Source organism: Apus apus, chromosome 1, assembly GCF_020740795.1.
Source record: "Apus apus isolate bApuApu2 chromosome 1, bApuApu2.pri.cur, whole genome shotgun sequence".
In the NCBI taxonomy this organism is placed as follows: Eukaryota; Metazoa; Chordata; class Aves; order Apodiformes; family Apodidae; genus Apus; species Apus apus.
This window is the reverse complement of record NC_067282.1, coordinates 7,680,317-7,704,621: the sequence shown is the minus strand read 5'-3', so window position 1 is coordinate 7,704,621 and position 24,305 is coordinate 7,680,317. Positions and strand designations below refer to the sequence as shown.

General features: G+C 43.9%; 1 protein-coding gene across 1 annotated transcript in view; it reads right to left on the bottom strand.

Annotated features, from left to right (window-relative positions):
• RAB30 (RAB30, member RAS oncogene family) overlaps nt 1-23,799 on the bottom strand; it is a 50,466-nt gene extending 26,667 nt beyond the window's left edge. Inside the window, exon 1 of the mRNA XM_051621045.1 lies at nt 23,645-23,799. The gene's annotated coding sequence lies outside the window, so the exon portion shown is untranslated. The remainder of the gene's footprint in view (nt 1-23,644) is intronic.
• Between the last annotated feature and the right edge of the window lie 506 nt (nt 23,800-24,305).

Sequence of the window (24,305 nt, the reverse complement as noted above, 5' to 3'; positions counted from 1 at the left end):
GAAAGAAAAAACCCACACAATTATTTTTAAAACTACAGCCAAGCATTAACTGTCTTGTATGGAAATGTGTCTTGTTTGGAAGAACTTGGAAAGTTTCCTAAGTCCAGGTCTCTACAATGAGAAATAAAGCTTCTGCACCAAGATCTGACCCACTGAAACAAGCAAACCCCCCAACACCTGAGGTGAGAACTACTCTGCCTTCAGAAACCAGGTGGAGGATCGGGCTGAACCCCAGGTGTCTCATGAGCAGGGCAAGGTTTATGGAGACAGCAGCCTTGCAAGCAGGGAGGCAAAACTGGAGGAGAAATTATTCGCACTTGGTGCAGAAGAAAGGTATGTGCACATCAACCAGGGAAAAGGCAAAAAGAGCCTTTCTCTCTTTCCTTTCTGTCTTTCCTTTCCCCCTTCCCCCCTCTCTCCCTCCCTTCCTCCTTCCCTTCCTTCTCTTTTTTTTTTCCAGCTTCTACAGTCTGTGTGCAATTTGTACAGCTGTAGTGTCTTGCCTTTTGCAGTTTTGGCTTTGATTCTTGCTATTTTAAGAGAGCCAGCGCAAATGTATGTAGCTGTTGTAGGAAGATGTGCATGTCTTATGTGGAGATGTGGCAATACTGAACACAGATTGAATCTGGTATAGGGGAATGGTAGGTACCATGTCTGCTCCTCAGGAGGTCTAGCTGTCTGAATACTAGATCAACTCAATAGATCATGAAATGTGTTGTCAAGAACAGCGTGCAAAATGGTTTTTGGGTTTTTTTGTTTTATGAAGAGGGTGGTGAGACACTAGAACAGGTTACCTGGAGAAGCTGTGGCCGCCCCCTCCCTGGAAGTGTTCAGGGCCAGGTTGGATGGGGCTTTGAGCAGCATGGTCTAGTGCAAGGTGACCCTGCCTGTGCAGGGGGTTGGAACTAGTTAATCTTTAAGGTCCCTTCCAACCCAAACAATTCCAGTTGTTCTATGTTTTATATCTTGCTTATTACCTCTTCCCTTTACTGCTGATGTTGCTCATTTATTATATTTCCAGGAAGTTACCATTAGGTCTGATATATCTATCCCAAGCCACAGAACCAAAGCCAAAAGTTTTTTGTGTTGGTTGGCTTTTTGAGTGGCTCCTATTGTCTTTTCTGAAAAAAAAACAAACAACCACAACTTTAGTCTTAATGTAGAAGTTAGGTTTTAGGGTTTTGATTGCTACTGCAGGACACCATTGAGCTGGCCCAAGCATGGCCTCACCAGTGGCATGGTGTGTCACAGCAGCAGCACATCTGGTGATGCATGGACCCCACAGCTCAAGCCACAGGGTACCTCCAGCCACTGATCTCAGCCACCTGAAAGTAAGATCAGATGAGACTTAATTGTTTGTTACTTCTAGTAGGTTTGATGGAAAAGTGATGTAAATCCCAGTAAATCACAAGCTTGCTTAAGCGGAAATCAAGAGGTGGAAATAACAGCTTGTTTTTTTAATTTAAAAATATTCTTACAAAACAAAACCTTATTAGCAAAATTTTTCTATTTTTTTCATACTACAATCCCTGGCACAATCAAAACAAGCTCTTATCTTTAACATCATACATGCTCGTGCACCCGAGCATATATTCTTCTGCTTCCTAATAAAACTGCACTGCCAGTGCAAGTGTTGTCCCCAATAAGAGGTTTTCCCCTCTAAATGGAAACCCTTCAGCAGCTGAGCTTATGGGGAATATTCTTTGCATCTCTGTAAATAAACATTCCAGTACAGTTTTAACTGCAAGAATCTGCCAGAGAAGCAGATGTTTCATGAAAACAAATTGTTCAGAGGAGGAAGAAAGTGGAAATAATAGACTTGGGTATAGCTTCAGGGCTGGTTTCAGCTAATGCATCCCCTGCTGCCTTCAAAGGGAAGGTTCCCAGCCCTGCCTGCAACAGGCACTCTGTCAGTTGCAGAAGGGAACCAATCCAGACGGGAAAAAATATTTGGGAGTGGGACAGCAGATTAAGATTTTACAACCCTGGTCCCAGAATTTAATTTTTGTAAAAAAGTATCTTTACTTTAACTAGTATCTCTATGATAATCATTTCATATCATGGCTCCTCAGTAAGATTCTTATAAGAATCACAGAATGGTTAAGGTTGGAAGGGACCTTAAAGATCAGCAGGTTCCAACCTCCCTACTATGAGCAGGGACACCTCCCACTAGACCAGGCTGCACAAAACTTCATCCAACCTGGCCTTGAACACCTCCAGGAAGGGGGCTTCCACAACCTCCCTGGGCAACCTGTTCCAGCACCTTACTACTCTCATGGTGAAGAATTTCTTTCTAACCTAAATCTCCTCTCTTTCAGTTTAAAACCATTACCCCTTGTCCTATCACTGCCCTCTCTGGTGAGAAACCCCTCCCCAGCTTTCCTGTAGCCCCTTCAGGCCCTGGAAGGTGCTCTAAGGTCTCCCCAGAGCCTTCTCTTCTCTAGGCTGAACAGCCCCAACTCCCTCAGCCTGTCTTCATAGCAGAGGATACCACAGCTCTCTTCAGAAAGGAACGATATTCATGATCTGGTCAAATTTTAGCTCACACACTAACACATGGCCTGCTTTCAGTTCCCCTTGTAGTTTCAGGTGGTTACAGTAATTTAATTTGTCCTAAACCACTGCAAAAGTACAGTTACTCATCTAGGGCAGCTATCTGCTGTTAAAACCTCATTTCAGCTTTGGGCCAGCTGCAATTCAAGAGGCTGCTTAGGTTAAATTTGACACTAAAAGAAATCCCCAAAAGCAAAAGCACATCTATTAGTGGAAGCCTTCTGCTCTAGGTTTCCTACCGCTGCAGGGACATTACTCAAACAGCTTCCCTAAATGCCTGAAATCTGAAAAAAATAATTTCAAAATGTGTTCCAAGAACAGTGTATTTGAGATTTATTATTTAGAGCTGGTGCATCAAGTGATACCTCAAGGACTACAGCAGGCAGGACCTTCCCAAAACCAAGCACTGCATGTGCAAGCACATAGGCTCACGCATTAAAAGACCACACTGGTCAGAGCAGCTCTCTAGCCCAGATAAATCATGTCTTCACCTCTGCACACCACTACTCCCAGCTCAGCTAATCCCCATCTCCAGCCACACAGGTTAATATATTTTTGCTGAGATTTGCAGATAGAGATTTGCATTTGGAGAGAAGCTGAAGGCACAACTGCAGCTTCTGCAGCACCAATATTCACTCTTTGGATGTTGTCAACATTCAACAACCCTATGACACTGCCCAAGTTCTCCCAGAGCATGGCTCAAAAGATATGTTCCCACCACAAATATGATCTCTCTGAACTTTTTCCAATATAGACATCACTGTGTTATATATCATTCCACATAAAAACAGAGAGCTTGTCCTTCACTATTACTGGTGTCCTGGCAGCAGCCTACTGACATTTTGACCTCTTTGGGACTCATTAAGAAGCAGCAAGTTATTTCTTTTTGTTTACTTAAGGCAAAAAGCAGCCAGTCCTCCATAGGCACTGATGCCAGCATGATGTGTGCAGTCAGGGACCTTCACCCTCACAGCTGCATGGTCATGAAGACACAATGTGGCACATCAGCACCACATTTGTGACCATTTATTTTTATTCCTTAGCAACAGAGCAGCTCTTGAGGTTGGGTTTTGGGTTGTTGTGGGGTTTTTGTTAGTTGTTTTTTTGTTGTTTGGGGTTTTTTGGTGTGTTGAATCTATATTTGGCACCCTGGGAGAAATTCCTGAGCATCAGATAACAATTTTTAAAAGAGAAGATAAATGCTGGCACTCAGGCTTTGCTGACAGTAACACCACCCCCAGGCTTTCAGTTAGTGTGAAGTGCTCAGAGCTGGAGCCAATGGGAGCCTTCACATGGACCAGCCATCAAGAGTCACATCCATCACATTTTCTGGCTTTACAAAACCTTGCCCTGGCATACGGATAAGGGAAGATTTATTGGCTCATAAAGTCTCCAAGCCATTTGTATCATGTGTAAACTAACATCTCCAAGGCTCAAGGCTCTGAACATCATCACTGTTCAGCAGCACTCACAGGTCCCACAACAGGTTTTGTCCCATGGGAGGTAGGACCCTGCAGTAACAACACTGCCTCAAAGAGCAAAGAGACTTCAGCACAATACAGTAGTTTTGAGCTGAGACACTGTTCTTACCATGAATCATGAAAATATCAATATCCCCCAGCTCTCCGCAGCTCCTGAGCAAACATGCAAATTAAATCTTGCCTAATCTACATGAGAAAAACAAATAACACCCGGTATTTCCCAACTCTGTTAGCAACATGGCCTTAGAAAAAAAAAAAAAAAAGATTTAATCACAGGAAGGACAGAGAAATCACATGGCTCTGCAGTTTCACTGGTTGTCATGGCAAATGAAAATCCCTGACTCTCCGACTTGTGCCTTTTAGAGCGCACAACAAAAATGCCCTTTTTTATGACTAGAAAGGAATGTTTTCCTAATAATCGGCTGTGAATCCACTGCATACTATATATAAACAGCTGCTCCTTCCCAGGAAAAATGTTTGCTGTTTCTTACTGAGCAGCTCTCAGGGATCCAGGCAATTCAGCCCCAGCAGACATCCAGGCGCGGGTAATGAGAATCATGTGCTTTTAGATGTGGTGACTTCTTGCCTGCCAAAGGGAGCCTGAACTAGCTGGGGGGGGGGGGTCTCAGTTCCATGACAGCTCCACCACCAGCCCCCTGAGGGAAGCTGCTTGTACAGCATGTCCAGGGAACCCAGCAGCAGCACATGTCCCTTCCCTTGCTCCCCAAACTCAGCACCTCCGCAGCATTTCTTGCCATGTGTCCAATAATGGGAGTTTCCTCACATGTGCTCAAAACAAAGCAAACCCATGGAGATCTGTGAGAGTTTTAATCTGTCAAACAGGTAGCAAAGACACCCTGGTATTTGCTGCACACATGTAACCCAAAGTGCCTCACACCCTGTCTGAACCACCAGTGCCACACACCTTCCAGTGCAGTAGATTTTCTGAATATAGGCGGGAGATAATTTGGCTGCAACTGCACAAGCAGGTCCCCAGAGAACCTGCTCCTTCCAGCCAGGCTGCCTTTTGGTTTTTTGGCTGCACTCAAAAAATCTGCAAAGTTGAGGATATCCAAGCAGCAGATTGATATCACTCATTTCACCACCAGGTCTTATTCGGTTGGTTTTGTCTCCAGCCCTTCCCTTCCTGCAATTTTTTCTCTTCACTCCCAGGCTCCAACGCAAGGCCTTTTGTTTAAAAGGAATACCAGGACCCAAAGGAATAATGTTTATTATACGATGTTGTAAGCGATGCTCCTCTATGTTTTTTTCTGCCACCCCTCTCCATTGTAATTGCACGGGGGAACCAGAAGTTGCACAACTTCACATGTGTGGCTGGCTGGAAAGCAGCCCCTTCTCTAATGAAAGCCACAAGCTCCTTCCCTAATATTCCCCAAAAAGCAGCTGTGTACGAAGTTGCACCATTGCATTCCAACGCTGGCTGCGTACGCATGCAGAGGACCGTGTCCTACCAAAGTGGCCCCAGCTTCACCCACAAAACTGAGGCACAATCAGGGATGCGCAGGCAAATGAGTTAAAGGCAACAGGGTATAACAAGGATAATTAGTTTGGATCCTTTATCTTTTGGATATCAAGCAGAAGGAAGGAGATTCATCACTGTCCTCCTCCCCAGCCAGGCTGTACCTGCAGGACTGCGGGTGAGACAGCTCATCTGCAGCCTGCACAGACCAGAATGAGGTCAACTTTGTATGGAGTATGAGATAAATAGATTTCCACAGTAACTTTTCAGCTTGCACACTGTGAATTGTGCCACACGCCTCATAAATTAACCCCTACCCACACCATAGAGCTGAAATGTTGATGCTGCTGAAGTTACTAGGAATGCAATCACAGCCCGAGGAACAAGAGAACTCGGCTCTTTCACCCTGGCAGTAAGTCAAACCCACAGAAAACAGGATCTCTCCATGCAGGCCTACAGCCAGAGTGCCACTTGGCATGCCAATCCCACAGCATCCCTTCCCTGTAAGGGCTGCAGGCTTCCATGTTCAGTCCTCGAGTAGTTCTGGGTCCACAACAATCCAGAAACGCTCCACACATGGGTGGATGCAGAGAGGACTGGGCAAGGCAAAAACCACAGGCCAAAGAGGAATTAAAAGGCAGGCTGACAAAGGAAAAGGAAAACAAATAAAACCAAAACCAAGCAAGAATAATTATCTTTAAGGTATTACACCAGAGCAGGCTGACACTGTTGGACACCACATAGTTTTACTCCTGTAAGCTGAAGAAGTGTGAGAGCGCAGATGTTTTTCATCCTGACTAGGAGACTTTGTCCTGAGGTTACTGCCAGCTGGCTACACTCAGGTGTTCGAGATCTTGACAAACAAGGAAAGTGTTTCAGTCACAAAAAAAGACTGCATTAGTAGCTTCTTAAATATATTGACATTTTTCTTTAGGATACAGTTTATCAAAGGAGATGGTGTGAGCCAGACAGACTGTGCTTACTGGGGGTAAGGAACATCTCACATTTGTTCATTTCTTGTACTTCCCCATTTTTAGACAGAATTATTTGGATTGTCACCGTTCTTTCTAGAACAAAATGGGCAGTCTACCCAAAAACACTAATTGTAATTCAAAACTCAACATAAGGCATTCTCATCTAGTAAAATACAGAACTCTCTCTTCATGTTTTAGTTTGCCATCTATTCCACCAAATGGAAGCAGAGCCTTGCCCCCCAGCACAGCACATTCCCATCAAGTACAACACAATGCAGAAGCACCAGCTCCTACTGCACAGCAAATTGTCATTAGTTATAAACAGATTTCACGTCTAAGGGAGCCCATCAAAAGCAAAGAAAGGACTTTAAAAATTCTGTATTTATTTCTAGTCTGTGCTACATGTACTTCTATACTATATGCAACTGAAATTGGATATCCAGGACTGTACCCCAAATGAGAGAAAAAACTTATCCTCTCAGCAGGAAAAAAGGTAAGGACCAAGACTGGAAGTCACAACATGACTTTTTTGGCTTTGCTGACAACTGTTTGCAGGACAGATCCTACATGGCACTTCAGATTTTATCCTTCCCTATGTGACAGTCCCTATATGCACTGCAAAGACCAGATCCATCCATCCTGCACAGCTCTGTGCAAGGAACTTCAGCAGAAGCAGTAATCTTAAGACTAACTGGATCTGGGAATCTGAATTCCAACACTGAGCACGGAACAGGTTTGAGTGCAACTCTCAGTGCCAGCCTGAACAACAGTCACTGCAGCCCAGCTAACACACCCTCCTATAATAAAACAGAGGCACTTGTTAAAAGCACAGAACAACCCAAGTCTATCAGTGAAAATTAGGTGCTAAGTGTCAAGTATCCCATTTGTGGGTGCAATACAAATGGACAGGTTTGAGCATTGTTTTGGCATAGAAATGTGGACTGACTCCTGGCAAAGACAAGTGCTCCATATCTTTGTGGTCCCTGGACTGAAGAACTTCACCTCCAGTGGAGAAATCCAAGTTTCACTGTAGGCCTGCCAATCCACTGCTTGGTTTCTGCTTGGCCCTGTTTCTGCTGCTCTGCAGTAGCCTCACATACTGCCTGGGGTGACAGCTGGCAGCTCCAAATTCTCACTTAAACTGGTTTGAGTTTCTTTTCTTGGCAACTAATATACCTCTCTTCTATCTCCCATGAAACTGGGTAACTGAGTGAGACTCCCCAGGTGCAATTCAAGAGTTCCAGATAACAAGACTCAAAAAACACCATGTCTGCATTTCTTTTTATATTTATTAATTACACTTAAACAGTCAGTGAAGACAGTGTGTGCCTTTTGGAGCCAGAATACGTCTGCCCCAAAGCCAGCAAAGTAAGATCCAAGCATAGTTAAAAACATCATCTCCTTCGCCCTCAACACAAATGTAATATTTGAACAGATCCAGATCCTGGTTGGAATGACCACATCGGGATTAGGAAGTCATGATTAAAAAGATAATATTGTATTGAGTTAAATTATTCATTTCATTATGCCATTACAACAAACAACTACTCAAACATGAAAAATCCTCAAACATCAGCTGGATTATTAAAGAGCACAAGAGGAGCACCACAGACCCCATGTGTGTGGCTTCTCTGCTTCGTCCACTTCTCAGAATGTTCTTCTCACTTTTGTTATTTGCTACTTTTTGGTACCTAAGTGTGCATGATACAAGTTTTCTTCGTCCTAGGCTGTACAGAAGGTTGCATGAACTCCAACAACGTAAATACAAATTCTGCTTTGAGAGATTATATTGCAATTTCTGGCCTATCATGATGTAAAGGGCCTGTGGCATTTTTAAAAGGTTGGAGATACAACTCAAAAGCTTCACTCAACATTTAACTGTTGCATGGAGGAAATGCCCAAGGATGCTTTCTATCATGTGTGTGCCCACATGTACATCCTTTAGATTTCAAAGGGAGAGGAAGCTGTGCAGTACGTACATTTTCCCCCTTTTCTCATAATTAAAAGTAACTTCAAATCTCTACCGTGATAACACCTAAATCCAAGCCAGGCTGATGGTCTCACTGTACTCAGTACTATACAGAAATCACTTAATAAGCATTATTTTCCATCTTGAAAGCACACTTAGTACAGACAGGCAAGACAGGAAAAAGCAACAGTGATTTGCCCAAGGTCAGGAATTTGGGAGTAGCCCAATGTAACCAGACCTAAGCCTCGTGCTCTCTTCCTTGGACTAGTTTACCTCTCCAGCCTCCTTCGCCCCTGCCACTCCCAACTCTCTTTTGCTTCTCTCTGCTATCCATGATGTGCCTCTTTTCAGTCTGCAATTTCACTACCTGCCTTCCAATGCCCTGAGATCATGCTCTCTACAGGCATTTTCGTCTTTGTCTGGCAAGAAGGGTGTAAGAGGGCTGGTACTCTTCTCTGGGAACTATTTCTGGGCTGTATTCAGGAAGTTCTCTTTTTAAATTAATAAGTCTTGTCTAGAAGTTACAGCTACCAAAATAGGAAAGATAATTCTTTCTTCTAGCTTCTTCCCCTATTCGCTCCAAGGTGCTGAAGGACAGGTTGTGATGCTGCAGCTTTCCCTTGAGAGTCTTCACTGTTTCTCCATGCAGACAAGACCACATCCCAACATTCTGCAACTGCCCAGATTCTCCTCTATCTACTAAATCTAATAAATAATCCCCAGACTCCAGCAGAAATGCCTTCTATCCTAATTTATGCAGGCAGCAGTTGAACTAGTAAAGCTGTGAATGGCAAGAAAATACCATTTATCCTTGTGCTGCAGGTTGGAAGATGCCTGGACAGCAAAAGCAGCTCTGAAGCTCCAGGAGCTGATAATAGTTATTCAGAAAGTTTTTCAGCTCAAAATGGGTATCATCTACCTCTTTGTAAACCATCTCTTCCCTTTGCTTCAGAGAAAAACCCTTCCCTCCCCAGCCAAAGCCTCACCAGCTAGCAGCTTCACCATTCACACAGGTTACTCCTGTGAAGAACTGGCTTAACCTCTGCTGGCACAGAGCTCTTTCCTGCAGAAGTACATCAGTCAAGCCCTATTAAAAACAAAATCAAAGTCCCTTCAGGGTTACTCCAACCCAGCATCCCATGACATTTCAGTTATTATGATTGTCCCTCTCTGCCCTTGAGAGATCTCATTTTCCATCACTGGCACCCCTATTTAAAAAAAAAAATCTCATTGAAGTACAACTTTCCCAATTTTCCTCATTTGCATCTTCAGGGTTTCCTATTGTTCTGCCTTCCATGGCTCCTCAACTCCTGATGATTACTTTTCACATTTATTTTACAGGCTAGCCTGCATACCACTAATTATCCTCAACACAAGAACAGCAGTGTCAAGCATGCTCTCATGTATGGTCACATCTCCCTGCAAACATCCACCAAGCTGTCTCCTTCTCAAAACTCTCCTGTTACCTGGCCTTCCCTGCCTGGTTGTGACCATGACCTGCTGTCACTCACCAGAAAGCACTGAGATCTGCCAGCTGGAAGTGGTGTTTTGGGTTTGCATAGTTACTTAGGACACAACCATGGGCCACAGGATGCTGCAGCAATGAACAGAAGCAAGAGGTAGAAGAAGACATCCTGCTTGGTGGGCCAACCTTAAACTTAAAGCAGCAAGTCTCCCCTCTTGAGGCTTATCCAACTGCCTCTTAGTGGAAAAACCAGGTTGTTACTACTCCCATGTCACTCACTTTCCTCCAGGTCTAACCCACAGAGAACAGCAATCCCTCCCAGCCCCATCAGGCTGAGATGGTGAGTTGAAAGCACATGGGTCAGGTTTCTTAGAAACAGCAGGGGAGCAGGGAATTACGAGGAAGGATTTTAAGTGTCATGAGATGTATTTTCACTGTTTGGAGGGATTTCTGAGACAGTTCAGAGGGAGGCCTTCCCACACAAAAGCAGAAGTGTGATGGAAGGGACCTTTACTTTCCCAGGAACAGCAAAAATAGCCATGACGAGCTTGTCCTTTGCAAAAGGACAAATTACCTCAACCACACACTGAGGCACACTGGGAACCACTTCAGGGTTAGGATGAAATGACAGATGTTCCTTTTTTAAAAAAAAAAAAAAAAACACACAAAAAAAAAAAAAAAAACACAAAAAAAAAAAAACACAAAAAAAACCCCACAGAAGTTGGAGGGTAAAATGTCAGAGCCTTGGACAAAACCCTCCAATGCCAAACGAGCTTCACAAAACTGCGTGTACATCAGTCCTTCAGCCCCTGAGAACAGCCCACACTCCCAACACGTGAGAAATCCAGCTTGTTTCAGTTGACAACTTTTCCCAATGTATCCTGTGTGTCACAACAGATACTAAGATTCAATTAGTATATTATCCCTTTAAGAAGAGCACACAAATTACAAGCCCTCTCTTCCTAGAAGGAGATGGGTGCTGATGACAGGAAGCTGGTCTCCATAACAATTCTCTTCCTAAATCATACCAATCACCTTGTCCATTTGAAAGGCACATTTGCAATACCAGAAGAATAAAAGACTCTTATTATTAGCAACATCTGAACCACTAGCTATCAAAGTTTTTTTGCATAGTGGACACTTTTTTCTGCATAGCACTGCTTGATTCCTTGTAACACCCGCCCAAAGAGCCATTTACATGCAAGTGAAAAATTCACACTCCTCCTTTGTGCAGTCCTACTCAAGATGGTACACCAAGTCATAAGTGAAGGTAATGAAAGGATAAAAACAAGACAGGTTCGTTACATGTGTCACAGCAACGCTTGCAAATCACCCTCTGCTCTAATTAGCATTGTATTTCTAGGAGGAATCGACTTCAGCAATATGGATGAATGGGATCCTAAAACTGAAAAATATCCTGGATTAAACATTAATGCAGTCATTGGCTGCTATCAATATATATATTTAATGGAGGGTGGGGCCTAGAGAAGTATAGAAATTATGGGGCTTTAAATATCTATAAAGACCAGAACCCTGGACACAGAGGCTTTAAATAGTTGTATTGCTAAGTCCATCAATACAACTTACCAAAAATACAAATTCACCCACCAGGCTATAATTATGCTTTGTGCCTTGTTTTCATTGTAAAGATTGGTGTAAGCATACAGCCAGGTAAGAAGCTAAACCTCAAACTATGCTCTATTGACTGTTGAGGTCTCCATTAGCCCAGAGTGCTCCAAACAGAAATACTGGTTTGCCCATACCAAGCCTAAAGATGATACCATGCAACCTCTTCTCCATGCCAGGCAAGCTTTGGATGAGTACTGCCAAACAAGCATTCTAATTCAACAAGGTCCTCTCTCCTTAAAGCATTACACAGACTTTAACCCTATTTTCTAAGGAAAACAAGCTTATGCAAACATCTAGCCAGCCAACAGGCCCAAAGGTTATAAAATAATAGAACAGTTTGGGTTGGAAGGGACCTTAAAATCATCTAGTTCCCACCACCCTGCCACAGGCAGGGACATCTCCCACTAGACCAGGTTGCTCAAAGTCCCATCCAGCCTGCCCTTGCACACCTTTAGGATTAATGAAAGTTCAATCTGAAACCATAGTTATCTGGGTTATACTTCAAAGCCTTTTCAATGTACAGAGCAAATGTCAAGTGACTGTGCCTTTTGCCTCCCTAAGAGGACATTATACAAACAGTCCTACCAGGCTGAGAAACTACTGAAATACACATTGTTGTAGCATAGTGTTTGAGAGAAGACCTCCAAACCCACACATGTTCTGCAAGAAAAGAACCCTCTGAGAGTAAGTAGGGCTCTTTCTGCTCAACTGCAACAAAAATGTCCTGTTTCACTTGAGGGTCACTTGATCTCTAGGAATTGCTGAGTACGTCAAAGCTAAAAATTGCAACTCAGGTACTGACATTTTGTCTTCCTATTTCCCTTCCTGTGTCACCTCCACCACTTGCAATATTACTTTTCTTTTTTGCTGTCCTCACACATGGCTGCCAGCTGCAATATCCATCACGCAGCACCTCACTGATAGCTGGTGGCTGCTGAAGCAATATTTACACTCTGGTTTGCATTACAGTTTATAAAACTCTTTGGCACTCTTCCAAAGGAAAAGCCCCACATAAATTGAAGTTATTATTGTCAACTACATCAAAGTCCCGTGAAGAATTTGTTAGTGCTCATTGTGGAGACTGTGGATGTTTGAAAGACTGATCAAGGCACCGCCGCAGTGAGGCTGAGCAATAAACTTCATTAACATTGCCCATAACACTTTTCTTCTGCAGCATACAATACATCACTGATGAATATTCAAGGCATCCCTCTGAAGTTATCACCATTTTACAGATGGAGGCAACCAAGAAACATAAAGTTTAGAAGTGACTTGCCTATAAACACAACACAGATGCAGAACATCATTGTCTTGCCTTCAAAGTCCAGAATACATCTTTCTAGATGAAACTATGAATTATATTGCTTGATTTGCAGTGAAATTAAACAGACTGACATTCCCCAAAATCACTAATGGCTATTTCCCCTCTCCCCCAGGTTAAAGCACGGGTTACTCATGTCACAGCAACACCTACAGATTGCAGAGAATTGCAGATTCTCACCATCCCAAGTAGGGACAAACAAGCAAAAGCCCTATCCCAAAGACCTTATAATGGATAATAAAATCCAATCTATGCATAAATACAGGAACAAAGAGAGGAATGACTCAAAAACTGCATCAGAGGCTGAACTGGGAATGGACCAGCCTTCCAGAGTGTCAGATACCCATAACTATATTCATTAACTAAGCGTCACCCAGCATTGCTCAGGAAATAATTTTAAAGCCTTCTTCTGCATCACCAAGAACTGATGTCACCAAGCAAAATGAGGAACATTGTGAAAGACGTTGTGAACAAGATGGAAAGAATTTTTCTGTAGTTTCACACATTTTCCAGCAAGGAGTCTGACACTGAAGCAGGATGGCCTGGTTACTAATGGCTCCTCTCCGAATTGATGCAACACGCTCAGGGCTGCGCTGACTGACAGCTGCAGTAAACAAACACCACTTCATGCCAGGTTCTTCTTCCCTGTGGCGACAGCTTTTGTAAAACTGTAGAACTTAATGAGACACTTTATTTAATATTTATTTCACGATCAGCCTCCTTTATTCTAACAGAACTAGCCTCTGCCCACAATGAATGTTGTCCTTGGTTATTATGCTGTGCAAGTCAATACTCAATTTATTTTTAATTTCTTCAGTTCTGAATTTCTAACCAGGGGGATTTGTTTTAAAGATAGTTTTATTATTAAACACCAGCTAGCCACATGCATGGCTGCAAAGTGAATATGCCTGGGGACACCATCCCAAAAAGAAACTAACCTAGCAACTGCTTCAACCAAGCAGTTTCCCAGTTCAGAGGCACAACAGGCTAGAGACAACTCCGATATAAACGGGATGGCCATTGACAAAAGAGTGAAGGTTTATGATGAGTAAGGTGAAGTTACTAATGATGGAAGCACAGATGCCTCTTGCCATGCAGCAGCTTGAGAAGGAGCTTTAAAAATTCCCCATGCTACATCCACATCTGCAGTAGAAAGTTCATGAATGGTCCATAATAACCATATATAAAGACACAGGACAGGGGAGTCGCAAATGTCTGCAGCACAGGGATGGCCAAGATGACTCAGCAGACACTTCTCACAGGCATTTGAAGACACTTCTGCTTCCTGGTGACATACAGGGACCTGCACAGCTAAGGGCAAGTGCACCAAGACAGTTTTCCTGCTGAACTGTGACAACAAAACTGCTACTTAAAAAAAAACAAACCAAAAAGGAAAGAAAGGCTTCCTAGTAGAAGGAAACTCTCTACATTAACAGAAGTAGCTTCCAGAGTTTACAAACAATTAGAAGTACTCAGGATCACAATATGGATATATTTGTTTGCTTGCCAGTTTTGAGGGGAGGCAAAAAAGCCTTCAGAATTTGGGGTTTACTGACTGCTAAAAAGACACAGTTAATTTCTGCACTGAACACAGATGACATCCCTGCAAGAGATGGTCAGTGCACGGCAACATCCAACAGCAGGTCACAAGAGGAAACCTCATTCCTATAGGCACCACACAGCAGTTTCCAACCTCATGTCTCCCTATCCTAAATAGGTTGAACAGAAATCAATTCTTTCCGAGTTAAGAGCTCGACTCTGAGTTTATCTTGGCCTGCTGAAATGAAAGAGTTAAGAGAAACCTGGGTTTATTTGGGAGTTCTATGCACACACACACATCCATCTAACCGAGCAAAACGCTACTGCCATATTTTAGAAATGTGAATACTGCTGGCTTGAAGAAAATGGGCACAGTTCCCTTTTTAGAAGGAACAAATTGTTCAGAACAAGGACAAATGCAATAGAGAAATCAGGCACTGACTTTACTTCTGATGTTTCAAGCTCCTGGTACATGCAGCTCAGATACAGTCTCTGCATGATTATTTTTTTTTATTAGACCCAACATTGTTTAAAAAATACCCCATAATTCTCTAATGGTCTCAAGAGCAAATATTTACAGTGGGGATTTTTGCATTATCAAATAGGTAAGAAATCAGAGGGTGCTTTGGTCTTCTGTTGGCTACAGACAGGAGGCCACTACTGCCCACAAGGCCAGAGGAATATTGATGATGCAGATTTTCTCTTCACTTAGCAGATTTTTAGATAGAAAACGGGGAATTAGCTCCAAACTATGTAAAAATGATCCCTTCAGAGTGAAAGCACATTTCTGTAGTTATGCCACAAAAACAGGCATTACAGACAACAGGAGCAGAGCCCAAACCCACCACCACACAGCCTGAACTTGCCTCTACACCTCCACCCAACCAGGACGTGGAACCTGACACTGGAACCAGCCATCCCAGGGTTCTCAGCAGCCCAAAAAAGTACAGAAATCCCAAATCTGCACTTACACTCTTATGAAAGCTACAGATTACTCCAATCTTCACTGGGATTTTAATTAAACTCACTGCTGCAGGTTTATCCAAGTTAATACCTTTTCTCCACAGGTCATGATGCACCAGGAATTTCAGAGGAGATACAAGAATAAAAAGGCTAATGTTATTTCCCGGAACCTTTTTCCCAAAACACAAAAATTAACTGATAATCCCACGGGGATTGCAGGCTACCTGATTTTTCACCTCCAAATACTATTCATCTCAGAACGGAATAATCTGATGTTTGCAGAGGACTAACGGGGTTATCAAATGAGTCAGGAAAGCTTTTTTCAACCCTACATTTGAATTTCAGGTGTTTGAATGAATAGCTATAAAGCAAGAACAAACAAACAAAAGGATTCTTTTTTTTTAAGTGGCACTCTCTTCCCCCAGTTAATCAACTTCAGTAGCCATTATAATGAAGCTTGAATCTTCAGTGTTGGAAAAGATGGAACTTAAAACCCCCTCCTGCCATCAGAAAGCAACAGGAAAACAAGACCACACAACACTGAGACCCCTTAGGGGATTTATTGAGGTCAATAACAAGAATTCAGGTTGTGTAAGAAATCAATTAATATACAAGTTTGTCTTACTGTCCTTTTAAGAAACGATGTTATTTTAAGTAAATATTCCCATGCTGCAGCCACAACTGCCATGAAAACACCATGCGTTGGACCCTGGAAGGGTAAGAGATGGCACCATGGACAAAGTGTCACTAATTAGACATGAAGCTGTCTTCCTTTAAAAACTTGTGAGATAAAAAGCCTCGACTGATCTATTTTCCATTACTTTGAGTTCAGGCAATGAAATTTATATCACAGAGAAGTGCTAATGACTATTTTTCAAGTCAGTTTTTCATTACTGAAAGCATTCTTTGCAACACAGCAAACCCAAGATCTGGGCGGTTTAGAAATACAATTTATTTTCTAACCCTGGCAATCTCTTTCACCATTTCTTTGATCACCTGTAAATCTATGAGTTGGCATTTACCTCTCAGCTCAAAGTGGTGATCTTGGAATCAGCAACATGAACATGGATTGGTGTTTTTTTCTGGATCTCCCCCCAGTTTTCATATCAATGGATGAATGGGTAGTTGGAGCAAAAGAGTGATCATTGGAAAGACAGGAGGGCTTGAGAAGTTCCCATGCCTTAAGTTCCATCTGCCAGAGGGGAGAGCATAGGTGGGATGGTTTATTAATCAGATACATGTTCTTCTTTCCATCCAACACTTTTAGTAGCCTGTTCCCTATTGGTCTTCTTCAGATTACAGTCTCTATTTACACCCATCCACAGCATTCCACTGAGACTCATTTTCATCCAAGCTCCAAAAGGTTATTGCTGAACATCACTAGATAGAAGAAAAGCAGAGAGGAAGTTGCACTGGAGCAAGGGGAGACTGAAGCAGATGGACAACAAGCACAGAGAAGGCAGATGGGAACAACCGTGTCAGCAGTTCCTCTCAAGCTGGTACTGAGCCGCTTTGTTGGAGGGCAACAAAGCTGGTGAAAGGGCTGGAAGAAATGTCCTGTAAGGAGCAACTGAGGACTTGGGGCTTGTTTAGTTTGGAGAACAGTAGGCTGAGGGGTGAAATCACTGCTTTCTGCAGCTTCCTGAGGAGGTAGTGATGGAGGTGCTGAGCTCTTCTCTCTGGTTTCCAGTGACAGGATGCAGGGTTCAAAGTTGTACCAGGAGAGGTTTAGACTGGACAGTAGGCAGCATTTAATTACTGAGAGGGTGGCCAAGCCCTGAACAGGTTTCCCAGAGGGGTGGTAGATTCCCCCAGGCTGTCAGTGTGTAAGAGGCATTTGAACAATGGCCTTCAGAGAATCTTAGGGGTTGGAAGGGACCTCAAAAGATTGTCTAGTCCAACCTCCCTGCCTAGAATAGCTCACACAGGAACGCATCCAGGTGGGGTTTTTTAATGTCTTCAGGGAGGGAGAACAACATGCTTTAAGTTTTGGTCAGTCCTGAAATGGTCAGGCAGTTGAACTAGATGATCAATGTAAGTCCCTTCCAACTGCAATATTTTATTCTCACCACTTGGTGACTCTGGAGAAGGATCCCATACTTCCACAGATAAGTGAGGGAGCGATCCCTCCTACCAAAGCAATAAAAGCTCCTTTATTTTTAGATGTGAGGGGCTCAGTCCAAAACACTCTAGAAAGCACATGCAATTGATTCCTGCTGCAGGATATGAGAGTCTTGTATGGAGTCAGATGAATTTTCTTCACTGTTCCAAACAAACTGATTTTCAAGGCTCAGCGCTAACCTGTAAGATTCCATGGCAATTCTCTTTTACACATAGTAGGCTGGATTTATCTCAAGAAATGCTCCCATTTTAAATGCACACATGCAGTCCTTTGAGTAAGTCTTTTGACTTATTGCTTAATAAAAAAAAATTAAAAGTAGAGCTTAGTTTTTGGTAACTTCATGACAGACAAACAGCAGCACAGCAGCGGGTTGGGATGCTGGGACCCTGCATTATGTTTCTCTCTCTGTGGAGAGCAACTTTAGCAGAACAGAGTTATCCAAGCACTGCTTGAGTTCTGTACACTTTGGCATCTCTAACACTTTTTTTTTTTTTTTACTCCTTTTAAAATCACCCTACAGGATACAGTCTTTTGAGAAAACATGTGCAAGCTCATCTTTTTTCATGCCAGCACAGCCTTTCCTCTCCTCCCTCGTCTCTCACTTCCCTTTCCCATTACTCTTTTCAAGGTCTAAAAGAAAACACTATTCAGATACTTTAAAGTTACAGTCAACTTTTAGTTCCCCAGTACCCAAAAGAAAGCATTTTTGCTAAAAGGGAAGAAAACAAACAGGTATCCTGTGAGCTTTAAAAGGACAGCAGCAGATTTCCATGAGGCTCAATCTGCATCGAGCAATGCAAGACCTAACTGAAGGTTTTCTCCTCTGTACAAGTATTCCCTAAGTGTCTCAGGAAGCTAATAGCTAGGTTAACTTACATGTGGTTTAAGTTTTCCCTGTAGTATATTCAGGAGCAGTGCAGAGAGAAGCTTCTCTCTGCAGGCAGAGGGAAGTGCAGTGTAGCAACAGCAGTAACTCCAGGCAAGGCGAGATGACAAATAGCAATTAAGTGCCAAGCTGTTTGCACCCTAAATATCTACCCCCAGGATGATGCAACAAAGCTCTCTAATGATTTTTCTCTGCGCAGGGTGAAATCAAATGACATTATAACACAAATCTCACTAATACCTTATGCAGGGTCAATGTTTAGTAGCACGGATTAGTTATGAAACTGCTGTAACAGTGACAGACTTTAAACTGGTTTAAACTCTGTTTAAATACTGACAATGATTTTAAGGGACAAGTTCATCCTTGTTCTGACCTAATTAATTCAACAGATTAACACCCGAGGAATATTTGATTCAACCTCTCTAGTTGAAATTCATTATTTAAGCACAAACCAGCCAAGAGACACCAGGATTGTATGACAAACATGGCAGATCTGTCGTTTCCTGCTGTAAGAGAGCCATTAAAAATAAAATGAGGATTTAGTTAGTTATTGACAGAATCATTGGGGGGGGGGCAGGAAGCTAAATGACTTGCTGCAAAATGAAATTACAGAAACTAGAGAGTCAATCAGAATATTGCCTTAGGTCATTTCATTTGTCCTCCAGCCAAAGCAGTTGTTGCTGAGCATCTCTGCCCCAAGAACTCTCCAACCACATCTATGTTTTTGGTGTCAGAAATGCATCTGTAATACAGAAGACAATTTTATTGTCTCCCAAATCTCCTGCTCTGAAGTCTTGCAAGCATCCATACAAGCTTCCATGTTCAAACAGCCTCACTACTGTCAGGTATGCCCACCTTGTGCTTATTTCCTGCACTCCTGTCATGCCAGGCACATTATTGCAACAAATCTCTCAAACTTCCACACTGCCTTGGTGTTTTTTCGGCAATACACATCAACTAGCTCCTAGCACATTCCCCACTCCTCTTCCTGTATTTGCCAAGAGTAAGGCTTGCATTCAAACTGTTGCTTCTGCCCTAAATAAAAGACAATATGCTCTTTTGAAATTACAAAAGTCATTTATCTAATTTTCAACTAATGTAATTTTTTTGTTTGGCTAAAATTTATGTAAAAACAAGAAAAATTCAACAATTCAATACCCCACCCACAAAAAAACCCAGTTGGTAGATGTCAGCTTGGCTCTCATGGCAGGGAGCAAATGGCTCCAAAGGCAAAAGCAAGAGCTCTGCAGCTTGCATTAGAGAGCCCTGAAGACCCCAGCTCAGGCTGCAAGCAACACCTACCACTGGCAGCTGGGCCTGGGAAGGGAAGCACACAGCCTACATAGCCAAGAGAGGAAAGCACTGGAAGGCAACAAAGGGAGTTTCAGTTTGCCCACAGACACCTTTCTCCCACTCCTCAATTCTCACGCTCGCTCCCCACACCTGTCTGGGAAGCAACTGCTCAGTTCCCCAAAAAAAGCTTTCTGCACCCATCCACCTCTCCCTTCAGAAACTCCAATTCCCTCACTAGACACCGGCTCCAGGCCACAAAACCCACTCAGAAATCAGCTCTGGAGCAGAGAAGATAGCAAAGCTTGTAAGACAGCAAGTCCACCCCAGCTCTGGCTCTTCCCAGTCCCTCTCATCTCATCAGTCTTTGGGGTCCCTCCATACATGAGGTTGGGAGACACCCAAGCATCCAAGGGCAGAGTTTGAACCTCTTTGTACAGCAGTGGTGGGATGGGTAATTCACCACAGCACAGGGTACACAGACGATGCTGATAAAGCTTGTTGTAAAGATATGATTTCTGGCTTTACTAAAAAGCCCATCAAGGACATCAAACTCAACTTTAGAACAGGACTAAAATCCAAGAAAACCACACAGAGTATGGCTATGAGACCATGTAGCCCTGAATCCCCTCTCAGAAACTGGACACTAGTAAGAAATTGAGGATGAAGTAAAAGACCAGAGGAAATATTTAGTGCTGCCTTCCTGGAATAGTGTCTCTGCGTCCAGCGATTGGTATCTCAGGGACTTCTTGAATCACAGTAACTGCATACATTGCATTTAGGTCTTTGAGGGATCAGAACTCAAATAGCACTTATTCCAAATCACTCCATTTGGACCCTTTCAAGTGTTGCTAACTACCTTTACAGCCATCAACATTGCAGAATCAGATGGGTGGATATAGTGCACCAGAGTGAAGAAGGTTCCCCATTCATGGAAGATCATCAGTAGAGATTTGGAGACTTCAAAAACAACTCTAAAAATAAGTCTAGTTTTACCTATAAATTTGACATTGTTGTTATAGATTTGATTTTCATTTGGAGACTGATGCTAGTGGGAGCCTGGTTTGACACAACAATTGAGAGACAAAATGTTACTGAGAATTATGAGAAGTTAGACCTGAAGGTGAGAAATAGTAGAAACTGAACAGCTAATACACCTCCCAAAGAAAGTACCAGAAGAAAATTTAATTGGATTAAAGAATTTGCCAAATTGCAGAACATAACACAGGTTACTGCTTGCTTACCAATGCCAAGAGCAGTAGGTGAATCTGTTCCATGGGGAATTTTAACAATTAATTTGACCAGTTTAGAGCACAAAAATAAGAATACCCATTGTGAGCAGAAGCCTGTTATTGAGTGGAATGAGCAAGTGAAGATTACTAGGAAACAATGGAAATCCCCAGGAAACAGAGGAGATTGTGAGCAATTGTTAAACTATATTTTCACAAAAATAGGGAGGTATCACAATGTTGGGTGGTGTTGCTATGATGAACAAATCAAAACATGAGTAGAAGAGCCATGCAACGAGCATATGATAAAACTAATCAGACTATGCAAGAAAAAGAGATACAATGGGATTCTGTAAAGTCTATTACTATATTGTTTCAATTTCAGCATATGGCTAAAGCCTCCTGATGCTTTCCTTGGGACAGGACAGCCTGTGCAGTTTTCCCATTGATAAATGACAGAGAAAGTATGTTGTGAGAAAAGGAAAATGTAGTGTTTTGGTGGAAATGTGAGAAACAACTGCAGTACAGTAGACCTAATTTTTAATAATTCATAATTGATTTTTTCACAGCAATCACTCATCTATTGAATTATTTGCAGCCTTTGGTCCATCTTTTTATGTGTCTGCATTTGTGTTGCTGCAAGGCAAAATATCTTCTTAATGTAACAGTGTAGATTTCTGAGATACCTTTTTAATCTGCTTTTTGCTGGAGAATAATATAGTTTGAAAACCCTAGCATGTGAGACTACATTGTCAGAAGTCTTTCTAAATTTAAGATGTCTAATTATTTGGAAAAATAATAAAATAAGCATAATACCAACACATATTTATAGATAGATATACGTTTAAAGCAGAACTAAAAAGAGGGACATTGGAAAAAAACCTAAACAAACAAAAAAATAATAATTATTTTTAAACTAAAAAGTCTCCAGCCATAGATTCCCTGCTTGTTCTCCAGAACTTCTGTAGCAATATTTCCCACAACAATTCCCAGGCTATGCTTTCAAGTTATCACTTCATTTCCAGTGCCTTCTCTCCATAACTAAAAAAAAATAATAAAAAAATCACTGCTATAAAACTTCCCCTTTTACAACCAAGCTGGGAAACCCTGCATTAGATTATGAGTTCCCTCTCTTGTAAAATAAAGAGCAAAATGACCTTCCAGGAAACAAAAATGTTAAAAAAAGACCAACCAAACAAAGGCAACTCCTACATGCCTTGTTGTTCTTCCCCTTTGAGTCAGTAACAGAAAGGAAGGAAGGAAAAAACACAGATAAAATAAATGCAAGGAGAAGGGGTGGATGCAGCAGGTCTATCCCACTTGAAGAGGGAAGGCTGTAAAACACCATGCACTGCACATGGACACCCCAAACACTGCCTTGGTGTTTACAAACATCTTGATCAAACCAAACAGGGAGTCTTATTGTCCCCACTGGACTCATGTCACCCGTCCCCCAGCGCTGAGATCTCAGGCAGAGTCTGCCAGAGGACACACAGTGCCAGTTACACAAGAGAAGTGCAGAAGCAAAACAGGCAGCAGAGGGAAAGAACATCAAAATATCACCTCAGCAGCACACTCTCCTCCTGCTCTCAGAACAGCCTCCAAGTTGGGCTTTGGAGGGGATTAACTTTAAAGGGCACTGAAAGATGCTGACAGATTTGAAGTGAGCAGGACCCCCCTGCGTGCACACATTTCACTGCCACCAACACAAAACTGCATGTCTGGGGTCCATGAGCAAATGTAGAGATAATGTAGGTATAAAACAGGGAAAAAAATAAATCCTGATCTTATGCACTAAGGAAAAAATACATCTCAGCCCTTGCACTAATATCAAAGCACTGCTCAAGTAAGGACTGGAATTGCATCTTGCAAACAGCAAGGAACGGAGAAACAAGTAAAAAGCCGCGCTAAAACAAAGCTCTGCTGGACCACAAAGTTTTTTTTACAAGTTTAAAATACACACACCGCTTGTATTTATGATTAAAAGCGAAAAAGAGCCGAGCGGTAACTTGGAAGTTGAAGCAAACCGTGGGGCTGTCCAACCAAGGTTTAAGGCACACACTCGTGACTTGGAAAAGAAACCCGGACCAGCGGCCGGCAGCCAGAATTAAGAGCCTCAGTGAGTCCAATCCCCCCATTTCCCTGAAAAAAGGGGAGGAACGAGGCTGTCAGAAACACATCACCCGCATGACGTAGCACGCCAGGATCCCAAACCCCATCCTAAAGCAGATCTGGCTTGTTCAACTTTTAAAAAATATTCCCCCCCACCCCCGTCCCCCGGTAAGACAGGCGCTCAGCGGCACTCCACGGGAACAATTTAAAAACCCGTCTGATTTTCCGCCGTTACCCAAGGCAGGGTGGCAGCGGGACAGCCCCCCCCGCACCGCGCCGTGCCGGGGCGCCCGGAGCATCCCCAGGCGGCCGCAGCTGATCCCGGAGCCGCCACCGCGCCGGGGACACACCTGCCCCGCGGGCTCGCAGGGTGGGGAGGGGTTCGCCTCTCGCTTCTCAAAGGCTGGGGCTTTTGGGGGGTTTCATTCCCACCCCTCTCTTCTCCAGCGATTGCAGGGGAAGGCGGCGCGGCCCCGCTCGGCAGCGCGTCTCCCCGTCGGGGAAGGGACGGCGCGGGGCAAGGCGCGGGGAGATGGGGAGGGGCTGGGGGGGTTTGGGGAGGGGGAGTAGAAAGCGAGAGGAAAATCATATTTAAAAAAATAAAAATAAAATAGAGGTGTAGGGAACTCACCTGGTTTGGGATTTTTCCTCCCTCTCCACGACCATAAAACGAGGCGGGAGCCAGGAGCCGGTCAGCGGCGGTGGGAGAAAAGCGGGAAGCCCCGGGCCGCCCCACGCTGAGGGGAGCGGGGCTGGGTGCGGTGCAGCCCCCGCACACCCGGGGGGAGGTGCGGAGGTGCCCCCGGCGCGGTGCAGCCCCCCCCCCCCCGCCCCCGGGGCTGGGTGCCCGGCAGCCCGCTCTCCCGGGGATGGGGAGCAGGGCAGCTCCCCGGGACGGGTGCGGCGGGGCTGGGCGCAGGGCAGCCCCACTCGGGGTTGGGTGCCGAGCTACCCCCAAGGCAGGACAAGCCCCCCTGCGGGATGGGTGCAGCGCAGCCCGCTGCAAAGCAACCCCCTCCGGGGGGAGGCTGAGAGACGTCTCCGGTGCCGGACAGGCACCTGGGGCCGGCGCAGGAGCAGGGCCGGTGCCCGGGGGTGCAGCAGGAGGAGCAGGGGGTGCAGCAGGAGGAGCAGGGGGTGCAGCAGGAGCGGCCCCCCCGCCGCTGGCAGCGGGAGGCGGCACCGCCACAGCACAATGAGCGGCGCGCGCCCCCGCGGCCGCCCGCTGGGCGATGACATCACCTCTCTCGCCCGCCGGGGCGGGGCGAAGGGGGGGGAGGGGCGGTGCCACC